Consider the following 15,932-nt stretch of genomic DNA (forward strand, 5'->3'; position numbering starts at 1 on the left):
ACCGCCCCCCGGCAGGACAGGGGGCCCACCAGCTGGCGGAGGGCCTCGGCTCTCCCGGGGTGGCTGGAGCGCGCCCGTGCCCCACGGGGACGCTGGCCAACAGCCCCTTCCAGAGGCGGCTGCAGCTCTGGGAGGATTGAAACCCCGGCCAGTTGGATCTGGTTCGTCTGCCTCTATCGTTCTGACCCGCAAATCCTGCTAATACCGGGACTGCTTGCCAAGTGATGAGGGGCTGGAAAGACGAGGGGCGTCCGGCTGCTGTAAGGGCGCCAAGAGCCACGTGGGTGCAGATAGAATGGAAGGAATGTGGGCCGCGGCCAGCGGGCGCCCGGCAACCAGAGACCTGGGCGCGGCCGCGGGCTTGCTCGCCGGTCAGGTCAGGTGAGCGAGACTTCCGGCTCCTGATGCCCGGAGGAAGGGGCCTGGAGCCTGCGGCGAGCCGCCCGCCCCCCGGAAACGGAAACGACCCCAGGAGCAGCGGGACTCCGGCGGGCGGACCACGCAGCCGTCGGGCTTCCCGGCTTCGTGAGCGCCTTCACTCTGGATAAAAAGGTGCAGTTCAGACAGACGAGAGCCCGCCTTACTTTCAGCCCTCGCGGGTGGCTGTCCTGAGCTGACCCCCTCATCTGTTGAGCGGTGTGAGGTTTCCTGGGGTCATCCTGGTGACGGCTGTGGGTCTGAGAGCCGGGCGGTGTCTAAGTGAGGGCGGCTGGCGGGCTCCCAGGCCTGCCTTCTTTCTGGAAAACGCAGGCCCGCGTGGATGGCTAACGCCGCTGATGCTCACTGTGAGACGTCGGCAGGCATGCAGACGCGCCCCTGGTGGGGTCCCTTTGCTGGGCCTTTGGGGCCCAGCTCTCAGAGCCCTGGGGGCTCCTGCAACCCCAGCCTGAGAAGCTTCACCTCTAAGCACCTCTGAGCGGCTGGTGGTCTGCCTGCATCCTCTCCTTCCCACCCCGGAGCACAGTAAGGCCTCTCCTTCCCGGAGGGTGACCGCTGGCCGAGCTGGCTGCTGAGGCAATGTCCCGAGTCCATCAGAGGGTGAACGGGACACAGGACAGGAGCGGGCCGGGGACCCGGGCACTGAGGCACGTCTGTGTGGCCCTCCTCTGCCTGCACAGCACAGGGAACTGCTGGGGGGCAGGGTCACAGAAAGGCAGCCCGCCCCTCAGCGCCAGTATTCCCCAGAGGGCCTCAGTCCCCTGAGCCTGACGCCCCCACCCCCATGGCTGGCAGGACTGTGAGCCTGGAGCCTGCACCCAGGGAGCTCGGAGCCTGCCCTCTGGCTACAGAATTGCCCCTGGCCCCCTAGGTTGCTCTTTGGGCCCCGGGCTGGCCGTCAGCATCCTTCCGGCTGGAGCGAGCCCTCTGGGCCAAGGTTTTCCTGGACCACCATCTCCAGCCTCTGGGTGCAGGAAGGTGTCAGTACGCATTCACCCATCTAGTCCATAAACATTTGCGGAGACCTACTCTGTGCTTCAGACCCTGGAAGGCACTGGGGGTTGGGCATGGGGCTGTGGGTGCTGGCTGGAGGGGTAGCCAGTACTGGGAGGGTTAGGGCTACGGTGATTCTGATGGACGTCCCCAGGGAGGAGAGGCCTGGGAGGGTCTACTTCCAAAGGGCCTGATTTCCAGGGCACGGGGCACAGAAGACACAGGTGCTGGGTGCAGCTGCAGAGAGTGGTCCCCTCGAAGCCGGGGGACTCGGGAACGAGAGGGAGCAGGCCTTCTGTCCAGGCTGGGGAACTGACCCGAGGTGACCCCTGCGTGGGCACCGGCCCCGGGACGTCCCTGCTGCCCCACGTCCACTCCACTCCACGCCAGGCCTCCCTCGGACAGGCTGGGAGTCTTCCTCCTCCTCGACGTCAGAACAAAGTGAGACGCTGTGGATGCAGCTGGGGACTCTGTTGGGGAGGAAACTCTTTCCTTGCTCTTCTAGACTCTGGCCAGTCTAACAGTTAAACTGACATAAGACAGAGTAACAGGAAGAAAGCAACTTCCATCCCTGCGGGGGCCCCATAAAAGCTGAACTGACTCTAGGTACATGCACGCTCATGTCTGACTCTTTGCAACCCATGGACTGTGGCCCTCCAGGCTCCTCTGTCCTGGGGAGTCTCCAGGCAAGAATGCTGTGGTGAGCTGCCACACCCTCCTCCCGGGGACCTTCCCGACCCAGGGATCGAACCTCTGACTCTCATTCTTCTTACTCTTCACCCACAGCATTGACAGGTGGGTTCTTCACCACCAGCGCCGCCTGGGAAGGCCAGGGTGACTCTGGCCCCCTTCAGTTGCACGTTAGATCACGTTCTTGCACGAACGTCTCTTTTCTTACGAGTGATGACGTTCGACACGAGGAAGCTTTCCTTATGAGATCATACGTGCTAAGACAGCTGGAGGCAAAATGTCAGGATGTCTGTAACCCGCGTTCAGATGGCTCAGCAAAAACTGGAAAAGGAAGAAAGACTGAGCTGAGGGGCAGCAGCAGTTGGCGAATGGAGGCGAAGACACCTGTTCATTCGACTGCTTTTTCAATTTTCCCGGAGTTCTGAGAAACTAAGAACTCAGAGTAGGGGGGCAGGGTCTGTGTTGAAGGGACAGTCTGTTAGAGCTGGGGGGTCAGGGGGCTGCCCTGGCTCCATCTTGGGCGGGGGGGGGGGGGGTTCCATTTGCTGGTGGCTATGTGCTGGGGAAGCCCTGTCCTGTGACCATAGTTTCCATTTCAACCCCAGACAGCCCTTTCCAGCTTCATCTGGGCTTCAGAACAGTAGGGTGTGTGAGGGAGGCTCAGGATGGGGGGACGCGGGTCCACCTACGGCTGATTCAACAGAAACCAACCAATCCTGCAAAGCAATTATCCTTCAATTAAAACTAAATAATTTTTTTAAGTCAAATATGTTAAGAGATAAAGTAAAAAAGTAGCGGGGGGAAGTGAGGGGAATATGCCAGCTTACTGGGAACCCGGACACGGTCATCCTGCAGGGATGCTGCTGGAGAGGAGAGGCCGTCCACTAGAGAAGCTTTCAAGGGGTGAGCGAGGACCCATGTGGCTTCAGCTACAGAACCGCGCTCCTTCTCTCTGCTTGTCCTTCTCGGAGTGTAGGAAGTGCCGTGACAGGCGGTGAATCTCCGGGACCGGCAGGTTCCCGCTTCCTCCTCTTCTCAGCTGGGTGCGCTGTGCCCGGGCAGTGGGTCTGAGCTCTAAGAGAGGGCGCCAAGCTGCTCTCACTCCTTTGCAGAGCAAGTGGCGGTCCGCTGGAGGAGGCCTCACTTCCAGGAGTTCTTTCCTGTTCCCAGGCCCCCGAGGCTGCCTCGGGCACCCCTCTGCCTCGTCTCTGAGCCTCAGTTTCGTCCTCTGGAGATCCGAGGGACCTGGTTCTGGGCAGAGTAGTCATGGAGAGGAAAGGCAAAGGGCCGAGCAGGGGCTTTGCATGCTGCGAGCACTGGTGTGAAACCTCCAGCTGCCCAAGCGTGTCTGGTTTGTTGCTTCAGATTTCCTCCAGGGGAGTCTTCCAAAGCGGTGATGCAACCCACCCAGTGGGCAGAACTCGGAGCAGAACTCCAGAGTGGTGGAGGTGGTCCTCAAGCTCAGCCAGGCACTCGGTCCGAACCCTGAGATTCTCCATGAACCAGAGCCAGAGGCCGCTTTCCAGAAGCCATGGTGGGAGTGAACTCTGGGTACGTCCTGGCACCTGGCTGGCCTGCAGGTCATCCGCTCTGCATTTCTTGGCTCACCTGGGAAATAATAAACGTTCTGTATGTGTTGGTTAAATGAAGAGGCCACGTGACAGAGGAAAAGGGACCCGACAGGCTGCACACCCTGGGCCGTGGGACCCCCGCCCCGGTCCTGTCTCCCAGGTGCCCGACCCTCCTCCAGAGAAACCTCATCACGTGCACTCCTCCCAGAAGCCTGATAGTATTGGTTTGCAGCCTGAGTGCCTCCAGGATCACGGTCTGGTTGCCCTGCAGGAGCCCAGTCCTGTGGGGGAAGCTGATGGCTTTGTTTCAGGCTCACCGCCTGCTGCCCAAGTCCAGTCCATGCTGCCCAGGGGCCGGCAGGGATTGGCGAGTGGCTGGCGGTGACTGTTCCGGAGCGAGTGCTGAAGTCTAGCGAGAGGGACGGGGGTGGGGCTGAGCCTTGGACAAAGCCTGTGCTTGCCTACGACCCGCCTGAGAGAGGGCTTCCCTCCCATCTTCTCACTGTGATAAAGCACACTCAGCATGAACTTCACCATGGGGACCCTCTCCAAGGCCACCATCTCCATCACTCACCTTGTAAAGCTGACGCTCTGTCCCCAGTAAACACAGACTCCCCCCACCAGCTCTTGGCCACCCTACCCGCCCCCCCCCCCCCATCTACTTGCTATGAATTTGACAACCTTAGGGACCTCAGGGGCTCTCCCAGTGGGTCAGTGTAAAAAAAAAATCCACCTGCAGTGCAGGAGACTGGAGAGACCTGAGTTCAATCCCTGGGTGGGGAAGACCCCCTGGAGGAGGGCATGGCACCTTCTCCAGTATCCTTGCCTGGAGAATCCCGTGGACAGAGGAGCCTGGCGGGCTGCAGTCCATGGGGTCACAAAGAGTTGGACACGATTGAAGCAACTGAACACACACACACAGGGGCCTCAGTAGGTGGAATCTTAATGGCGTTTATTCTTTGGGGACTGGCTCATCTGCTCAAGGCCTATCCCTGTTGGAGCGAGAGGCAGGCTGTCCTTCCTGTTTAAGGCTGAGTCACACGCCGTTGCGTGGAGGGACCACATTTTGTTTATCCATCATCCATGGAAGGGCACTGGGTTGCTCTACCTCTGGGCCAGTGTGAGTAATGCTAATGAACATGGCATGCAAATGCCTCCTCGAGACCCTGCTCCCATTCTTTTGTGTGTCTACTCAGGAATTAGAACTGCTGGGTCACATGATAGTTCTATTTTTAATTTAAATCATTTTATTTCATCGGCCCCACCGTGCGTGTATGTGGCATCTTGGTTCCCCAACCAGGGACTGAATGTGTGTCTCCTGCAGTGGAACCAGGGAGTCTTAACTACAGGTCTGCCAGGAGAATGTCTCTATTTTTCATTTTTTGAGGAACTAGAATACCGCTTTCCCCAGCAGCTGCTCAGCTGTCCCAGTGGGTGTGAGACCGTGAACAGCGAACAGGGGGCTTCGCCCCAGAGTTGGACTCCTCGGACTCTGGCTTGCCTTTCACTTTCCTAATCGTGCTTTTTTTTTTTTTAATTACTTTTTTTATTGAAGGATAATTGCTTTACAGAATTTTGCTGTTTTCTGTCAAACCTCTACATGAATCAGTCATAGGTATACATACATCCCCTCCCTTTTGAACCTCTCTCCAGTCTCCTGCCCCATCCCACCGCCCTAGGCTGATACAGAGCCCCTGTTTGAGTTTCCTGAGCCACACAGCAAATTCCCGTTGGCGATCCATGTCACATATGGTAATGTAAGTTCCCATGTCACTGTCCCCATGCATCTCGCCCTCTGGCCCCCTCCCCCCAGGTCCGCGAGTCTGTCCTCGGTGTCTGTTTCCCCATTGCTGCCCTGCGGATAAAGTCTTCAGTGCCCTTTTTCTAGATTCTGTATGTGTGCATTAGGATAGGACATGTCTCTCTCTCTTTCTGACTTACTTCACCGTGAATAATAGGTTCTAGAGAAGGCAATGGCACCCCACTCCAGTACTCTTACCTGGCAAATCCCGAGGATGGAGGAGCCTGGCAGGCTTCAGTCCACGGGGCTGCTAAGAGTCCAGCATGACTGAGCGACTTCACTTTCACTTTTCACTTTCATGCATTGGAGAAGGAAATGGCAGCCCACTCCAGTGTTCTTGCCTGGAGAATCCCAGGGACGGGGGAGCCTGGTGGGCTGCCGTCTATGGGGTCGCACAGAGTCGGACACGACTGAAGCGACTTAGCGGCAGCAGCAGCAGGTTCATCCACCTCATCAGAGCTGACTCAAATGTGTTCCTTTTGATGGCCGAGTAATACTCCACTGTGTGTGTGAGCCTCAGCTTTCTTATCCCTTCATCTGTCGATTGGACGTCTAGGTTGCTTCCATGTTCTAGCTGTTGTAAATAGTGCTGCAGTGAACAATGGGATACACGTGTCTCTTTCCATTTTGGTTTCCTCAGGGTATATGCCTAGGAGGGGGATTGCTGGGTCGTATGGTGGTTTTATTCCTAGTTTTTAAGGACTCTCCATACCATCTTCCATAGTGGCTGTATCAGTTTACATTCCCACCAACAGTGCAAGAGTGTTCCCTCTTCTCCACACCCTCTCCAGCATTTATTGTTTGTAGACTTTTTGATGATGGCCATTCTGACCAGTGTGAGGTGATATCTCACTGTAGTTTTGATTTGCATTTCTCTAATAATGAGCAATGTTGAGCATCTTTTCATGTGTTTGTTAGCTGTCTGTGTGTCTTCTAAAAACAGTGGTTCGATGCCACGAAGTAAGTGGTAATGCCTCAGCCATATGCATGCTGTCAGGCCTGAGAGTCCCTTCCATCCTTGTCAAGCGGAATGCTAGCCTTCTCTCCTTTCGTACAACACTGTGCTTTTTGTGAACAAAAGTTTTTGCTTTTAATGAGTCCAGTTTTTCATTTTTTTTCTTTTGTGGTGAATGCTTTTTGTGCCTGTACAAATATTTTCACCCGTGTTTTCTTCTAAAAGTTTTATAGCTTTAGATCGACATTTGGGTCTATGATGTCCTTTTGAAAATTAATTTTTTTTTGGCTGAACTGAGTCTCCGTTGCTGTGCAAGCTTCCTCTAGCTGCAGAGAGCGGACTACTCTCTAGCTTTCTCATCACTTAAATCACGCTAATACGTCATTGTCGCTGGCACGATACTGGCCAGCCAGGTGGGCATCAAGGAAAAGCCACAGTTTTTTATCTTTTTTAAAAGACTGAAGCAACAGGTAACTTACAATGTTTCAGGTGCATAGCAAGTGATTTGGTTACACGTATACATATAGGTGCATAACTCTATTACTTTTGACAGTTATTTTCCATTATAGTTTATTACAAGATATTGAATATGTCTTTCTTCGGGAACAACAGGGAACTAGTGGCAGGGGGCGCTAGTGGTAAGAGCCCGCCTGCCAAAGCAGAGACGCAAGAGACGCAAGAGACGCAAGAGAGACGCAAGAGACGCGGGTTTGATCCCGCGTCGGGAAGATGCCCTGGAGGAGGGCACTGCGACCTACTCCAGTGTTCCTGCCTGGAGAGTCCCATGGACAGAGGCGCCTGGCGGGCTGCAGTCCATGGGCTCACAAAGAGTCGGACATGTTCCTAGGAACTGGATTGCTGGGTCATACGGTGGTTCTAGTGTGTGTGTGTGGTGGGGGGGGGGGGGCTGGGGGGGCATAGGGGGCATATGGAATCTTAGTTCCCTTACCAGGGATCGAACTCCCTGCAGCGGAAGCATGGAGTTCTAACCACTGGACCAGCAGGCAAGTCCCTGTTTCTAGTTTTTTAAGGACCCTCCGCACTGTTCTCCATAGTGGCTGCACCAATTCACACCCCCACTGACAGTGTAGGAGGGCTCCCTTTCCCCACACCCTCTCCAGCCCTTGTTTGTAGACTTTTTGAGCGTTCTGACCTGTGCGGAGACTTTTGGTTGATAACGTTCCTGTCGGCCGTTGAAGGCAGTGTTCTGAGTAGAGAAACATATACGCTAAATATATCTGTGAAGCTGCCCATGTCTCACTCAACACCTGGAGCTTTCACCATACCCTTTATCTGCGACTCTAATCTTCACAGTTCCAGCGCACGCACATGGCACGGCAGTCCCCGTCATTCCTATCTCACCGACAGGGAACCGAGGCGCCTGGCAGAGTCAACGTCACAGCTCGTCAACACTGACGCCTCATTGGGCCTCCTGGGGACGCCAGGCACACAGCTAAGCTCGTGCCTCAAGTGTTGGTGGTCCCAACGGAAGAGCAGCCTTTCTCCTCCTCGGCCCCGGCGCTGGCACTCTGTCCCCTTCCCGCTCAGCCAAGACCACACTGTCCAGAGGTCCGGCAGTGTGGCCGTTTCCAGATACAGACTCCTCCCTGTTCCTTTTCTGTTGAGATGAAGGACCTCTCTATTGCCCGCCCTTTACGATGCTGACTGTATTCTGGAATCCCAAAGCTCCTCACTCACAGCTCTCTGCAATCCATCTGTGTCCTCCTTACCTCCTCCCCTGGGGGGTCCTGTGTCAGATGGGGGGGTTCCACCTCTGACCCCCCTGGTCACTACCCCCTCGACTTCCCATCTGTTTTAAAAGAACGTGGGGTTCCAAGCATCCAGAGTCCTTGAGAATGACTTTAACCTTCGCTTTCCCTCCAGCATCTTCAGTTCCTTTTCTGTCCACGGCCTCTTTAGTTAGAAAGACGCAGGGATGTCTGTCTTTGCAGAAATAAACACAGCAAAGCCAGGTAAACGCCAGGCCTTCCCGTGAGCTTCTCTTTCTTGGTATCTTCTTTCCTTCCTTCTCTCTTGGGGACAAATCCGTCTAACTGCTGCCAGGGTTTCCCACCAAGCACCGGGCTGTAATCCAGTCCCCTAGAATCACTCCAGAAAAGGCCACCGACTTGTGAACCATGACCGGGTCTCAGCTCCTCTCCGTCTTTCCTTATGTGACGATGTTAACTATTTCCTGGGCTCACCCCTACTGCCAGCTTTTAGCTCAGCTGCTCCTTTTCTTCCCATGGCAATGAGGCTCTCAAGCCTTGGTGAGCAGCTCTGACAGGCCTTGGGAGTCCTGGGTCCCGGTGACACCACCTGCTGGGTGTTTCCAGCAGAACTCCAGGGTCCCTTTTCCCCACAGCCGACATCTGCACTGTCTTCACCCACACCAGCTCTTCCTCCTGGTCAGAACCATCACAGCGTGGAACTGAGTTTTCCTTTCCTTCACCCCCACACCTCGTCAGGCACAGGCGCTCGAGACTTCTTTTTCCTCTATAACCCAGAAGCGTTTCCAAGGTTTCACGGTCACCGTTTCCTTTCACTGTCCAGTGAAATAATCTGAGTCTCCTCCTAAAGTGGCTGCAAGGACTGCCCTGGGGGCCCAGTGGATAAGAGCCCACCTGCCGATGCAGGGGACTCGGGTTCGATGCCTGGTCTGGGAAGATCCCACAACAAAGCCCGACTACTGAGCCTGCAGGCCTAGAGCCAGTGCTCCGCCCTCACATCACAACTGCAGAGGAGCCCTGCTCAGAGGAACTAGAGAAAGCCCCTGAGCAGTGACAGAGCCCCGGGCCGGCTACACTCACTCAATCGCTTTAAAAAATGGCTGAAAAAGAGAGTACATCTATTACAATAATAATAACATGGCTGCAAGAAATCCAGATCCTGTCCCCTCCCTGGGCTCCTCTCCCAGGGTCTTCGGGCTGGGATCTGCCCCGTGGTCACCGTCTTTTGAACACAGGCCCGGCCCCTGCTTCTTCCTGAAGATGACTTTTCACACACGAAAAGATAACACCAGGCTGGAAAGGCTGATCCCCATTTCTGCAACCCTGAGATGTCACAGAAGGAGTGAAAACGCTTGGAAACAGCTCATGATTTGGCATCAGTGACCGCAGGTCCCCGGGCTCCCTGATCTGCCATCCCCCCAAGGCGGCCCCTCCCAGCCATCCTCCCAACCGGGCCTCTACTCCCCACCTCCAGCCCTCCCTTCCTGTCCACCTTCTGCAGGTAAAACAGTCACAACTTTTGCAAAGATGCTCTTCTCCACAGTGTCACCACGTCACACAGCCCTCCAATCAGCCTCTCTCTGCTAGACTTCGTTGACACCCGTACATTTGCAGAGCCAAAAAGGAGGTTTCCTTCTGAAATGAGAGGCCTGTTGCCATTCCTACAGTGTGGGACAGCTTTAGTTTTAGAAAGAGTACTAATCAGCCATTCAATCAGCTTCTTGGTGACCCTTGGAAGGATTTCATTTGTCTGGAGTTCTCTCCACCCACACAGGGCTTCAAACATTAACTCCTGTTCTTTCAGAACTCACTTGAGCCGGCCGCTTCTGAATGGAGGCGCAGATGCGGAGAGCTGACCTGTGGACACAGTGGGGGAGGGGGACGGGGGCGAACGGAGCAGGTAGCATCGGCATACGCACACTAGTCTGTGTAGAGTGGATCCTTGATGAGAAGTTGCCCTGTGACCCAGGCAGCCCACTCGGGTGCTCTGTGATGACCTAGAGGGGTGGGGAGGGGTGGGGTGGGGGGAGGCAGCGGGGCTCAAGAGGGAGGGGCTATATGTATAATTGTGGCTGGTTAGAATCTGCCTGCAATGCAGGAGACCTGGGTTCCATCCCCAGGTGGGGAAGCTCCCCTGGAGGAGGGCGTGGCTACTCACTCCAGTGTTCTTGCCTGGAGAATCCCATGGACAGGAGCCTGGCGGGCTACAGTCCTTGGAGTCACAGGGTCGGACATGACTGAACGATGAAGACTTTTTCACTTTCCTTTTGCTTTTTTTGGTTTGTTTTTGATAGGTAAGAAGATTTATTCAGATTCAGAGAGAAGCACTCTCCACAGAGTGTGGGCCATCGCAGAGGGTGAGTGCAGCTTTGCATTTTTGTATGGCAGAAACCAACACAACATTGTAAAAATTAAAAATACAGAGCAAACAAAGACTGGCTTCTTCTGAGGAGTTTTTCTCCATCTGTGCCCAGCCCCACCCCCCACCCCCATCCTGGTTTGAATGTCTCCCCTCTGGGCCCCAGAGCCTGTAAGCTTAGATCCCCGAAGCTCTGGCTTATGGCCCTGTCTTCCTCAACAGATTCAGAGGTCCTCGAGGGGAAGAGTCCTGGTGTACAGCAGGTGTTCAACGTACGCTCACGAGATGGATGAGTGAAAACATACTCACGTTCATCCCACAGCTGTATTCAGTCTCTCACCACTCCACACCACTGTGTGCTATGGAAGACTCGTGATTTCAACTTCATAAAAATGATTTTATTAGTTTTGAAAATAGTAAAATAAAAATATTTTATACCCAACACAAAAGTTAAAACAATGCTTCAAATCAGGAAAAAGAAAGCGAGGGGGCTTCCCTGGTGGTCCAGTGGCCGAGACTCCAAGCTCCCAGAGCACAGGGCCCGGGTTCGATCCCTGATCAAGGAACGAGACCCCACGTGCTGCAACTAAAGATCTGGCGCGTCACAACTAAGGCCCGGCACAGCCAAATAAATATTTTTTTAAAAGGAAAAGAAAAAAGTAATTGGGAATTATGTGAAATACTCTTTGCTGAACATTCTTCCAGTTCTCCGTGTGTTGAACTGGTAGAATATGGCATCCTAGGTATGACTCTTGGGCGTAAAGATTATTTGGCAACTTCCTTTATTTTTGAGAAACTGCAGGAGCAGGAGAAACTGAGAACCGAATCAAACTGTACCCTTTTGCGGGGAAATTTGCATTTATAAGAGAAATCTCCATTTGTGTATGCATCTTCCTCCCTGAGGGGCTTCCCAGGTGGCAGTGGCAGAGTCTGCCTGCAATGCCGGAGACTCCAGTTCCATCTCAGGGTTGGGAAGATCCCTGGAGACGGAAATGGCAACCCACTCCAGTCATTCTTGCCTGAAAGCTCATGGAGAGGAGACTGGCAGGCTACAGTCCATGGGGTCGCAAAGAGAGGGACACGACTGAGAACATACATGTTAATAAAACCTGTATTTATTTTTCTCTTTTGTATTTCATTATAGAGAGTTTCATTATAACCAAGAACTCAAAAGCAAAGACAGAAAATTACATGTGTACGGCCCCCCCCCCCCCACCCACGGCAAATACAATTTTACTAGAAGAGCACTATACCCACTGTCTCAATAATGCAAGTTGGATACATTCGATGTTAGTAAGCATAATTACATTATTATTTTTATGGCTTGCAAAGTATTCCTGATAAGGAACAGATTATCTCCAAAGTCGATATCAGTAACCTTGTATGTTCTTTTTCTTTCATTTTCTGTTCTTGCATTTATTGCCTCAGGGGAAATTATTTACAAATGTTATTCTTCCATCAGAGATGAATTTTTCAGTATAGTAAAAATTGCCAAGCTGTCATTGAGGACCTTCACCTTTGGTTCTTGGACTCGGCAGGCTGCCTGTGTGTGTGTGTGCCGGGTATACAAATTTTCTCCTATCACTTGCACGTTTGGCTGGGGAGAAGTCCATGCCTTTTATCAGTTTCTCAAAGAGACAGAAGTTTCTCGACACAGAAGAGCTATGAATTCCTGAGTTATCACTAAGTGATAACCACAGAGCCCAGGGCAGACAATGAACCTTCCCAGAAAGTCCATATCCCCAATTTACAGATGGGGAGCCAAAGTCACTGTCTCCCTGCTCTTTCTACCAACCTGCAAACTGCAGATTAGTCCTGGCCGCGCTTCCCTTCCCACCAGGTTAACAGCCCGAGGCCCTTCCCCCCACGCGTCTGCAAATGCAAATCCTTGCGGTTCCCTTTTGTAATCTTCCACTGAAGTACCGTCCGGCAGCACCGCCATCTGAGCTAACACTTATTGTACAGTGTCTTTCATCGCTGAAGAGCTTCTCTGTTGTTGTACAGACCGCTTTTCACAGATGGAGTATTGGCTAACGCTCAGGGTGTTTGTCCCCCTGGAATGCCGGGAGGCGCTTTGTTGGTAGCCTTTGGTTTCCTCCTGACACACTTCACTGCATGGACAGATGTTTTAATCCGTATTTTTCCGGAGGAAGACCAAGTTATTCGTGGCTAGCCTACTGGACTCCACGTCTGTTGCTGCTTGTGTGTCCAGGTTAGCTCCCGCTCGCCTCAGGTGGGGGCTCATTAAATGTGAGACGTCGCTCGTCAGCACTGTCACCCCGGAGGGAAAGCAAGCCTGGGGCCTGCAGACAGACAGGGCTGCGTGCGGCGCCGGTACTGAGAGAAATTCCAGCCCCGCCGCGGCTTCTCCGCTTCGTCAGGAGACGCGAACACCCAACACGGCTGAGCCGCCCCGCCCGCGGAGGCTGCTGTAACCTGCCGAAGGAAGGGAGCGAGCATTGACTCAGCGTAAACACATTCTCTGTTGCTAACTGGTCACCTGCTCAGGGCCAGGTAAGTAAGACAGGGAGGACTGAAGAAACACCAGAAATGACTCCAGAGAATCCAGGGCGGGAAGACCAAAACCCACAGCGCCCACGCCTCGGGCCCCAACCGACGCGGATGCGCGCCAGGAACCCGCACGCGGCGCCGCGCGGCTGCGGGCGGCCGGGCCTCGGCTGCGCATGCGCGCTGCGTGCCGCGTCCCGGGCCGCGCAGAATCTTCGGGAAGGCGGGGGGAGGAGGGGGTCGGGGCGGTCGGGGCTTTGCGCACGCGCGGCCTCGGGGCCGGGCGGAAGTGTCGTCGCCGCGCCGCCGCCGCCTGACGCACTTCCTGTTTGTTGTTGGAGAAAGGAGAGAAAGGAAAGCGCGAGGACCGTCGCCGCCTCCGCCACCGCGCCGGAGCCGAGGAGCCCCGGCCGTAGCCCCAGCGCGCCTTCAGCCGCCGGCTCCCGCGTCCTCGGTGAGGGCCGCCAGCGGCCGCGGGGAGGGCCCGGCGGCCCACCTGCCCCGGGCCTCGGCTGCGGCGTGTGGGGCCGGGGGCCGAGGACTCGGGGAAGGGGCCCGAGGGCTGGAGACGGGGTTTGGTGTGGGGCCGGGCCGGCTCGGGCCGCGGGCCCGCGTTGGGGTCGCGTGTCGGGGCGGGCTCCGGCCGTCCCCTCGCCCCCTTCTCCGCTCCTCCCCCTCCCGGCCGCCGCCGCTCCCGGCGGCCCCCTCCTCCCGGCGCCCTGGGGGCCCCGCGCCGGCGGTTGGGGCCGGGCGGGTGCTGGGACCGAGCGGCGGGCTCGGGGTGGAGGAGCCGAGCGGCTGCCGGGGAAGGGGCGAGGGAGCTGCCGCGTGGGAGGCTGAGGGTCTGAGTGTTTGAAGGCCCCGCGGGGACGCCCCTGAGCCCAGGAGGGAGGTGGGTTTGCGGGAGGAGTCGGGGGCCGCGTGTCCGGAACTCCCTGCCTGCTCTTCCGAAGCGTGTGGATGGGATGGTCGAAATGGTTCGGCTTTCAGCTCACCAAAACGGTTCGCTTGGTTTCTGTTCAGGGTGTATGGCAGTTTATATAACTGAAGTTTCTGTCAAGTTTTGCCCAAGTAAGGAAAGAATTGACGCAAGAAGTGGAAATGGCAAGCTTGCGTTGTCTCGCGAAACGTTTTCAGAGTGTTTTGGATCGCCAGTCAAGACGTTTGAATCTCACTGCTAACTCACGAACCACGGAAAGGACACGGCCTTTGTGGAAAGGTCTCCGCACCAACCCGAGGGGGCTGCCTGGCCAGCGTGGGCGCGCCGGCGCCCTCTGTATTCTCAACGTTTTAATTGCAGTTGTGGAATCGTACTAAGACTTTATGGCTAGAATCTTTTAAGGCGACTAATTGATTTAGTGGAAAAGTTAGGCCCACTGCCCAAAAAAGGAAAGAGAAGCTCTTACCATTTGAACTTACTTGTTCGTGTTTTAGTCGCTTTTTTTCTACGAGTTAACCGAATCAGTGTTACCTTGATTTGTGAAAGGCATTTTGTACTTCTTTCCCCAACCTATTTCTAGACTACCGCTCCCCTGATTGTTTCTGGGAAGTTTAGTTCACACTTCTCTTGTTTCCAGTCAGAGACCTCAGCTCCTGTGGGTGTGTTTATGTTAGTCTCTCATTCCTGTCCGGCTCTGCTGCGCTGTGGACTCTAGTCCGCTAGCCTTTTCTGTCAGGGGATTCTCCAGGCAAAAATACTGGAGTGGGTAGCCGTTCCCTTCGCCAGGGGATCTTCCCAGCCCAGGCATCGAACCCAAGTCTTCTGCATCGCAGGCGGATTCTTTACCATCTGAACCATTATGAGTGTCCTTTGTGCGTGCTAAGGAGCTGTGGAATTTGGGGGATTATGCAGAGTGTGAACTTGGGGAGTAAATTGGCTAGGTTAGTCGTTTGTAGGTGTGGATGACTTGAAGTGGGAGGAGAACAAAAGGGGATGAGATGTTGGTTTTACAGATTGGCTTAAGCAGGCTTGGTGTGTAGTGCTGTACAAAACGAGAAAGTTGGGAATTTAAGGGTTTTTCCAAAAATCTGACATGTGTTCAGCACCCTCTTTAAAATATCATTGTTTTAAATTCGTTTTTCTTGACTCGAAAGAGGTAGATTTGAGAATTATTTCTGACTGCAGGAGAGAGACTTACCTGGAGGGCTGGGTGGAGAGTATGGTTTGAGTAATACTCTGGATACTAAGTGGAGGATAGGGAATTGTGGTGTGACTACCTGCAATGAGTGGCAAACAATAGCCTTACTCTTCAGGCAAACCCATTGAAGTTTTAGGTGTTTGATCTCAGGGTAGAACCAGTTTCCCTTGTATTGACTCTATTTTGAACAGCTCCAAACAGAATTGTACTCCTCACCAGCAGTGACGTTTTCCACCTGGACTCAGGTTTGGGGTGGAATGCGTCTGTGCCTTTCATAGTTTTAAAGAAGACACAGTCATTTTCAGTTCGGTTTTTCAGCATCACAGTGTAACCCTCAGCGCGCCAGCTTAGTGATGTAGCGGTCACCTCACGTTCCACCGGGGTGCAGACGCACGTGACTGCCCGTTCAAGGTCAGCTGCTGCTACCTGGGTTAGTGCTTAAGGATGATTAAGTGTCACTCTTGGTGTCTGTTGGTAAGAAGTAAGTGAACGTAGTCAGTCTTTTGATATCTTAACAGAATTTTTAGAAAGCGTGTTTTTGTTTTTGCTTTTTTACTTCCTTGGAAATGATCTAGAATGTAGGCTGGTGTTCTGGGTTATAAACCTGGTTTGCTTAAAATTCGTCCAGGATGCCACCCAGTGGCAAGAGCAGGTTAACTGCGGGCTCATTTGTGATCTAGGGTGGGATCAGTGGCGAGGTTTAAGAAGTGCTTTGGTTTCTCTTGGTGAATAGAATTTAAGAGAACTTC

General features: G+C 54.2%; 1 protein-coding gene and 1 non-coding gene across 13 annotated transcripts in view; one reads left to right on the plus strand and one right to left on the minus strand.

Annotated features, from left to right (window-relative positions):
* Nucleotides 1-452: 452 nt before the first annotated feature.
* The window catches only part of DNAJB6 (DnaJ heat shock protein family (Hsp40) member B6), a 58,235-nt gene continuing 42,755 nt past the window's right edge, over nt 453-15,932 (plus strand). For 9 of the 12 annotated variants that reach the window (XM_042249102.2, XM_042249101.2, XM_042249099.2 and 6 more), the window contains exon 1: nt 13,364-13,499. The gene's annotated coding sequence lies outside the window, so the exon portion shown is untranslated. Of the gene's footprint in view, nt 10,536-10,759; nt 13,052-13,363; nt 13,500-15,932 lie in introns of those variants that run through there. The other 3 variants (XM_060415241.1, XM_060415240.1, XM_042249100.2) reach the window with 3 other exon arrangements.
* Nucleotides 6,428-6,553, minus strand: LOC114114655 (U6atac minor spliceosomal RNA). Its single transcript, XR_003589275.1, has one exon. It is a non-coding gene; the product is annotated as a U6atac minor spliceosomal RNA (small nuclear RNA).

Source organism: Ovis aries, chromosome 4 (genome assembly GCF_016772045.2).
Source record: "Ovis aries strain OAR_USU_Benz2616 breed Rambouillet chromosome 4, ARS-UI_Ramb_v3.0, whole genome shotgun sequence".
Taxonomy (NCBI): Eukaryota; Metazoa; Chordata; class Mammalia; order Artiodactyla; family Bovidae; genus Ovis; species Ovis aries.